The sequence below is a fragment of the Gasterosteus aculeatus genome, chromosome Y, assembly GCF_964276395.1.
Source record: "Gasterosteus aculeatus chromosome Y, fGasAcu3.hap1.1, whole genome shotgun sequence".
NCBI lineage: Eukaryota > Metazoa > Chordata > Actinopteri > Perciformes > Gasterosteidae > Gasterosteus > Gasterosteus aculeatus.
Window position 1 is genome coordinate 5,446,612 of NC_135709.1, and position 8,840 is coordinate 5,455,451.

At 44.1% G+C, this 8,840-nt stretch overlaps 1 long non-coding RNA gene across 1 annotated transcript; it reads left to right on the top strand.

The window, feature by feature from the left end:
• The first annotated feature begins 1,983 nt into the window (after nucleotides 1–1,983).
• On the top strand, nucleotides 1,984–3,760 carry LOC144390916 (uncharacterized). Its single transcript, XR_013454736.1, has 2 exons — nucleotides 1,984–2,396; nucleotides 2,539–3,760. It is a non-coding gene; the product is annotated as an uncharacterized LOC144390916 (long non-coding RNA).
• Nucleotides 3,761–8,840: the final 5,080 nt, after the last annotated feature.

Sequence of the window (8,840 nt, forward strand, 5' to 3'; positions counted from 1 at the left end):
TATTCATTTCTGTATTTTTGCAATTTTTCAAATTCATTTCAGCTGTTTTTATTTCTGCATATACAGACTGGAATTGAAATTCCTTTCAGATTCTCCCATTTCTGTATTTTCAGCAATTTCAAATTAATTCAACTTTTCTAATATCTGTAATTTCAGCAAATGTATTAAAATTACCTTCAACTTTCTGTAATTTCAGCAATTTTCTGAAGTCCATTTCAGCTTTCAGCTTTTTGCATTCCAATGCATTTTCAGCAGGAAATGCATTTTCTAGTTCAACTTATTGTTGGAATGCATTCACTGATTATGTTTCAGTAGTTCTTCGCTCAGTTTCTGAGTTTTACATGAGTGTGTATTGCATTTCTTAGAGTGAGCCTTGAAGGGGCTAGAGTGCGGGGCAGCATCAGAATCTGGTTAAAAAAATATGGAACGTCTGTCCTCAGAGCCAAAGTATACACTTTTGAGGCTTAATTTCTCTGGATTAATGATGACATGGTTGTGTTAATTGGATTATGTGTTCATGGAATCCCAGAGTTCTTTAGTTTTTGCTTAAGGAGTGTTAGAGTGACACAACCTCTGCCAGAAGCCCCATAGGCTCCAATACAAATCTGCCGACATATTTCTCAAAAAATCCAGAAGGTACACGTTGTGTAAACTGCGATAGGAGCCGTATTTATTACCGGACAGAAATACAAACTTTTTTGGATAGTTGTTATAGTTTTGCGCTAGAGGACACTTGTTTGAGGTGTGATTTCTTGGTAAAATCCGTTTACTCTGCGATCTGTGATCAGCCCGTGAAAACAGCAGCTGCGCCGTCTCCACGACGACCACACAGGCTCGTGCCAGCACTCACTCTCCCTCTCCTACGTAGTGTGACAGACACACAGACCTACGTGGTGTGAACATGGCGCTAGCTAACACGGCGCTAGCTAGTAGTGATGTGTCGGTCGCGAACGAAACGGCTCTGAGAGCCGGCTCTTTGACGTGAACGACGAGAGCCGACTCCTGATTGGGGAGCCGCTTTGTTTTTGTTTTTTATTTCTCTCTCGCTCTCTCTCTCTCTCTCTCTCTCTCTCTCTCTCTCTCTCTCTCTCTCTCTCTCTCTCTCAATCCGCATTTTACACAAACAGGGAGGCGAGTCACAAGAGAGAAAGAGAGCAACGGAGTGGAAAGGTAAAAAAGAGAAAGTTAAGAACATGAGTGTCAACAGGAAACGCAGCAAAATCTGGACACATTTCAATAGGCCCTTTTCACAATGACGTCAGATAACTTCCGCTTTTCCGTAAAGCCGGGTATACGCACTTCCGGTTTAACTTATGCGCGCTGGTTAACGTTACTTCAGGAAAACATAAAAAGGTGATCACCGACAACATGAAAGGTAAAATTAAAATAGTATTACTGTTTACGTATGTAGCGTTATTGTATCGTATATGTAGGTTATTTTGATGACGTTAATGATAATTTCCAGTCACTTATTGCATTCTTTAACGTGTGACTGTCGTGGAGGAGACAGAGAACGTTAGCTAGCACCAAGATTACCTGTTAAATCGCGGTCAGCCCGTGTTTTTCCACAAGCTTACTAACAAGTGTTACATTTTTTATCAAAGCTAAATGTCAAAACATTTCCATATGCTGATGTGCTTTCATTCATTTTATTCCTGTGTCCATTTTTCAACAGTTTTCCATCAATAAGCATGGCAGAGTCATCTTGTAGATGCTACTGTAGTGTTCCTTGTTGTTCAAACAACAAATTTCCTTGTTTAAGTTTCCACGATTTTCCAGTGGACGCTGAAATACGTGCACGTTGGGTTAGGGCAATCAAACGAGACGAGGGACCGAGTTTTAAAATCCTCCGTGGGAGCACGTACGTCTGTAGTAAGCACTTTACCCCAGAAGACCTATGTACATCAGCCAGTGGACGAACCCGGATTAAAAAAGGAGCAACGCCATCTAGATTCCCCTGGAATGACTGGGGTAAAGGTAGGACACTATAAAGCCTGGCAGTACATATAAATAACAATAAATCATAATTCATTGCATTGTTTACAATTGTGCTTATATGAATTTTATACAGCTTATTAGTCCATATAAAAAAGTATAATAAATCACCCTGTTGCCATTTGTTATTATTGCATTTGTGGTAGTATTAAAATTTTTTTGAGACCTCTGAGAAATGATTGCTAAATATCCAAAATGACATTTATGTGTATCTATTTCACATCTCACAGGAAGAGCCTCACAAGCTTGACAGTCAGTTTACCAGAGAACAAGGAAGCATTTTAGGGCTGCAGTCCTAGATGAACCTCAGGAGCTGCCTGTCCCAGGAGATATCACAGAGGAAGCACTGCCTGCGTGTGGAGTAGCAGAAGATCATGACTATGCCTACCATCCTTCTCCTGGTAATCTTGGTAGTTGTAGTCTCTTTATTTTAGAAGAGCCTAGAATTACTGCCACGCTGACTAACAAATAACATCCAATAATGAAGACAAAGAAAAAACTAGTAGATGACTTAAAGGGTGTATGTTTTTTCTTGCTTTTAAGGTAAACTGGATGCTGCTGCGATGACAATTCAGGAGTTGGAGTTTCAAGTTGTGTCACTTGAACTTGAAATCCAGCAGCTGACAGTTAAGCAGCAGCAGCAGCCTCTGATTTTCAAGTTCTGTGTCACAGATGAGGACTTTCGTTACTACAATAAGTTTAGCTCAAAGGAGGTCTTCACTGTGTTTTGGGAGTCAGTTTACCCTTCTGCTTCAAGGCTTTCGTACTGGTCCAAGACACAGCAAACAGCATAAGAGACACCTAGCCCTCAGCGAAAACCTCCGCTCATTGATGAACGGTTCATGTTTCTCTGTCGTGTTGCAGCTGGGCTTCAGGAGAAAACCTTGTCAACCATCTTCGAGGTCAGCTTGTCTACCGTTAGTCGCATCATCCTCACATGGACAAGCTACCTTTACCAGGTTCCTGGCTCGCTACCGTTGTGGATGACGAGAGAGCAAGTGCAGGCCACAATGCCTGACAAGTTCAAGCTCTATTGCCCTCGGGTGAGAGTGATAATAGACTGCACCGAGATCCGTTGTGAAACAGCATCTTCTCTCTTACTACAGTCGGAAACGTTTTCCAACTATAAAAACGATACCACCTTTAAAGGTCTAATTGGCATTCCCCCATGTGGGGTTATCACATTTGTTTCGAAATTGTACACAGGCTCCATCTCTGATATAGAAATAACTCGGCAATCGCAGATCTTGCAGTTACTTCAACTAGAAGATGGAGTAATGGCTGACAAAGGGTTCCAAATTGAGAAGATGCTGTCACAGGTGGGGGCAACCCTCATCATCCCTCCACTGAAAAAATCGAATCAGCTCAGCACAGCAGACACACTGAAGACCCAGGCTATTGCCCGCTTGAGAATTTTAGTTGAGAGGGCGATACGCAGGGTGACGGAGTACCACATTTGGGATGGGCTTGTTCCTCTTTCTATGGTAGGTTGCGGGCCATCTGTTGCCTACTCTCAAACTATCAGGGACCTCTTGATATCAAAGGGGACAAACCTGTCTGAAGTATTTCCTTTCTTGGGTGAGATTAATTCTTCAGTACTTTTAGGTGTTTGACACTATGTTTTCAATGAACACAGGTTTTAGTATATTTTCATGGTTATTAATAAACAATGTTGTGAAGCATTCTGTAAAAAGTTTTTGCTGAGTAAAATGCATTTACATGTGAGATAAAGGAAACTAATAAAAAACTTTCATAGCAGCTCAAATCTACAAACAAGGTTGGAAGCAGTTCCTTGCAACTGTAAGACTGTAAAAACTAGAGTGATCACTGCTTGATAAGACAAAGGATATTTACATATATTACATATAAGGATATTTACACATTTACATATTTACAATGCACTCTGACTTAAGTTGTAAATGGAAAAAGTATTTACAACAGGAATAACATGCGTTAGATGTACATGGAACTATTTACATTTGAAAATTCTGTCTCAACGTAATAACACATCTATGTAGATGTTGTGATAAAAATAATCCATCTTCTGTCGCATTGAGTTGATGATCTCATCCCTAAATATTCTTTCAACTTTGAAGTCAGTGTGAGTATCTGTTATAAAATCACACCACTGAAGTCCGCTTATGGCCAGCTGGCCTTGAACCTGATGGTAAAATTTGTGGCTTTTCTTAAGGCAGGCCTGGCCTCGAACTATGATCAGGTGTTTAATTTGAGAAACATCTTCAACATCACAACTCTTTACCTCTGCCAACCCAAATGGTGGTGTTTCTCTGGGGTTGAAGACTTTAGCATCAGGGCTGGCTGCAAGGTGAGGTGCATCAGGGTGGATGAGGACCCCACACTGCGTCACAGTGACATCACATGAATCAGAATATTGCCTCAGTATGTCAGGATCCAGTTCCAGCCCTCTTTTCATAGGTGCTGTCAGAGGAGTTCCTCTCAGAATGCGAACAGCTAAGGATTTTGCAGTTGACTCTCCAGGGACATGACAAATCTCACCAAATCTGCTGGCTTTAAGTCGGGGTTTTAAGGACTCTGCCCCCTGTCTCTCCCTCCCGACCTCCTTTTAAGCCACGGCATCCTGCAGTTGATTGGCTGTGGATGAGGGTGATTAGTGGCTGAAGGTGGGAGCGGGCAGTGGAGGTTACTGCATGGTGGGTGTGTCAGAACACCTGTGGGAACACAAATCAAAACACACACACACACACACACACCCTCCCCCCAAGCAGGCCGAGGCACGTAACACGCCCACCCCAAAAAACACAAACCCTTAGTTTGTGTAACAAAACAAACACATACCACCTAACACCATGCGCGGGACAGAGCATCTGCCACAACATTATTGGAGCCCTTTACATGACAGATCTGCAAATTATATCCCTGGGCCATTATGGCCCACCGCATCAGACGGCGGTTCTGGTTATACATCCTGTTTAGGAAAACCGAGGGGTTGTGGTCAGTAAAGACCAGAACAGGCAATACGCTCGAACCAACATATACTTCAAAAAATTGTAAGGCTAACAACAGGGCCAGAGCCTCCTGCTCAATGGTAGAGTACCTGGATTGGCAGGGGTTGAATTTCCTCGAGAAGAAGCTGACAAGATGGTCCACTCCGTCGTCATCTTCTTGCAAGAGCACTGCACCTGCCCCAACAGCACTAGCATCTACCTCTAACTTGAAAGGTTTCTCAAAGTTAGGGGCTACAAGAACTGGAGCCCTACAAAGCAACGTTTTAGCTGAATCCAAAACAGTTTGACACTTTGGAGACCACTGAAAAGCTATTTTGGGGCTAAGCAAATTGGTTAGAGGAGCGACCACAGTTGAAAAATTCTTACAAAAGGTACGGTAGTACCCAATCATCCCCAAAAACCTGCGTAATTGGCGGCGGGTAGGGACAGGAAAGCTAGCGATAGCCTCCACTTTGGCAGCCACAGGCCGCACCTTTCCACGTCCAACTTTTTTGCCTAGGTAGGTGACTGTAGCCTTTCCAAAGTCACATTTAGCCAAATTGAGGGTCAATGATGCTTTCTCCAACCTCTGAAACACATCTGTTAAAGTGGAGATATGGTCAGACCACGTGGCGGAATGAATGACTAAATCATCCAAGTAGGCAGTACAGTTAGGGACCTCACCTAGCACAATATTCAGCAGCCTCTGGAACGTGGCCGGGGCGTTGCGCATCCCAAACGCCATTACATTATACTGTAAGAAGTTGTCTGGAATGACAAAAGCCGAAATATCAGAAGCACGAGAGGTTAGAGGCACCTGCCAATAACCCTTCAGTAAGTCAAGCTTAGTCACATACGCCGCAGCACCTATGGTGTCGACGCAGTCATCAATATGTGGTATTGAGTCAAAATGAGTCAGGCACAGTGACAGAATTCACTTGTCGATAATCAGTACAGAACCGAAAAGTACCATCAGGTCTAGGTATCAAAATACAAGGGGAGCTCCACGGACTAATACTGGGTTTGGCCATTTGATGTCGTAGCAGATAACTCACTTCTTGTTTCATTGCTTCCCTCTTCACAGCGCTCACACGATAGGGATGCTGCTTGATCGGAGCGGCATCTCTTACATTCACATCATGTTCCAAGATGGATGTACAACTTGGAACATCCCTGAAAAGGCTTGGAGAATCATTGATTAAGGCAACAATATCCCTTCTTTCTTTTTCATCCAAATGTTCCAACTGGGAATGAAGAGTTTTTAACAGTTGTGAGTTACACAACCGTTCACATTGCTGGAGAGTGTTACGTACCACCAAATCATCCTCCTGGTTTTCTTCTGCTATAGACTCTGAATGCAGTCCCACAAAAGCCATAGGCACCACAGTAGGCTGTACCGCTTTATGTGAGGAGTTGGGATGGGTCTCTCGAAAATGGTACGTTTTTAACATGTTAACATGGCAAACCCAGGATGAGCGTCTCCGGTCTGGCGTCTTAACCACATAGTCTGTTTTCCTTTCAATTAAGTATGGACCAGAAAAACGTGCTGACAAGGCGGAACCTGGAATTGGCAACAGAACTAAAACCTGATCCCCTGGTTTCCAGTCACGGCTAACTGCTTTCCGGTCATATTGGAATTTCATTCTTTCTTGCGAGTTAGACATGGTCTCTTGGGCTACTGCACATGCGTGATGCAATCTTTCCCGCATCTGGCTCACATAGTCCAACACGTTTTTATCAGCAGAGCCACCTGAGTTAGAAGCCAGTATCTGCTCCTTTAAAACTTTTAATGGTCCACGAACAGTGTGGCCAAACACAAGCTCAGCAGGACTGAACCCCAAGGACTCCTGCACAGTCTCCCGTATGGCAAACAGCACAAGTGGCACACCCTCATCCCAGTCTTTCTGGGTGTCCATACAGTACTTGCGCAGCATTGACTTAAGTGTTTGGTGCCAGCGTTCCAAGGCACCTTGGCTCTCCGGATGATACGCACTGGATACATTGTGGGATATCGACAATGTCTGTAACACCTTGGCAAACAGCTTAGATAGGAAATTGGTTCCCTGATCTGTTTGCAACACTTTAGGAAGTCCGAATGTCGAAAAGAACTTGACCAATGCTTTGATCACAGTCCTAGCAGTTATCTTTCGAAGAGGAATAGCCTCTGGATACCTAGTGGCACAACACATTACAGTTAATAAAAACTGATTACCAGTCCTGGTTTTGGGCAATGGCCCAACACAGTCCACTATCACTCTCTCAAACGGTTCTCCTATCACAGGTATAGGGTAGAGAGGAGCTCGAGGTATCGTCTGGTTTGGCTTTCCTGTTAATTGACATACATGACATGTCTTACAATACCAAGCTACATCGGACTTCAATCCTGGCCAAAATAAATGTCTCAGAACACGGTCAAATGTTTTAGTTATCCCCAAGTGGCCCGACCAATTGTTATCATGGGCAAGAGAGAGCACCTGCTGCCGAAGCGGGGTAGGCTGCCTTATGGCCGGTCCACTTTCTCATTAATACTCCTTTGTCTAAGAAGTATGCAGTGTCCTTATTTTTCACCTCTTCCGGCAACACCACAGAGGCAAAACATGTATGAAGACTGTGATCCTCTTTTTGCTGTTCAATCACTGTTTCAGGGGTGATTGCTACAAAAAGGTCACCTCATTGGGGCCCGTTACCCACAACGTCCCCTTGAGGGTGAACCTCGTTCAAACGCGCAGGCTCATGAGGAATACACGGAACCTCACTCTCCCCAGCCACTGGGTCAAACAGAGACTCAGACAAACTTACAACATCATCCAGTCGTTGGGACTGCGCTCAGGTAACCCCACTGGCCGAAAACACATTAGGAAAATTCTTTGACAGATCCTCATCTTCTGAATTAAGTTTAGGTTTATCTAACACTTCTAACAAGGGCGTCACCTTTCCACCTGCAATGTCATTGCCTAACAGCAAAGTCACACCTTTCACAGGCAGCGTGTCCATGACACCAACACGGAAATGCCCTGAAACCAAGTCAGACGTCAAATGGACCCAATGGAAGGGCACGGGCAGTATCCCCATCTCAATACCCTGCAGCAAGACTTGGGAACCACAAGACGTCTCTGAAGACCAAGGCAGCGCATCTGTAAGAATAACAGATTGCGCAGCTCCAGTGTCAAAATTTGGATGGGCCTTTGATCAGTTTCCATCCCCGATAAGGAAACCAAACCTGTTAACAAAAATGGGCAAAAAAAGTCTGTCTGGTTTGCTTCGTGCAGAACATGCACCGCTTTTCACCGGGTGCCTCCTGGAACAGACCAGACCAACACCTTTTGGTTTGCTACCGGAAGTCATCGGTCGCCTGTCTCTGTTGCTTAACACAGGACAGGTGACAATCAGATGCCCCTTTTGATGACAATAAAAACACTCCCGCGCATCCTTGGGACTGGGTGAACTGTTTGGTGAAGGACGAGCAGGACTTGGTACAGATGGCACAAATGTTCTGTCCCCAAAACGAGGTGGCGTGAACGCACTCTTATGTGTCAAGGTACATTCATCTACCAACACTGCGGCCTGAGCCAACGTTGCCACCTTTTGCTCATACAAATGAACCACCTGACGCTCAGGTAGAGTGTTTTTAAAATCTTCCAACAAAATTAACTCTCGAATACCAGCAAAATCTATAACTTTGCTGGCTTTGCTCTGGCAAACTCTACAAAAGTTTGATTCAAGGCCTTTTTGTGGTTCCTAAATCTCTGCCTATATGCTTCGGGAACCAGTTCATACGCGCGAAGAACGGTAGCTTTTACAACGTTGTATTTTAAACTCTCTTCCAGGGAGAGAGCAGCAACAACTTCTTGGGCCTTCCCGGACAGTTTACACTGTAAG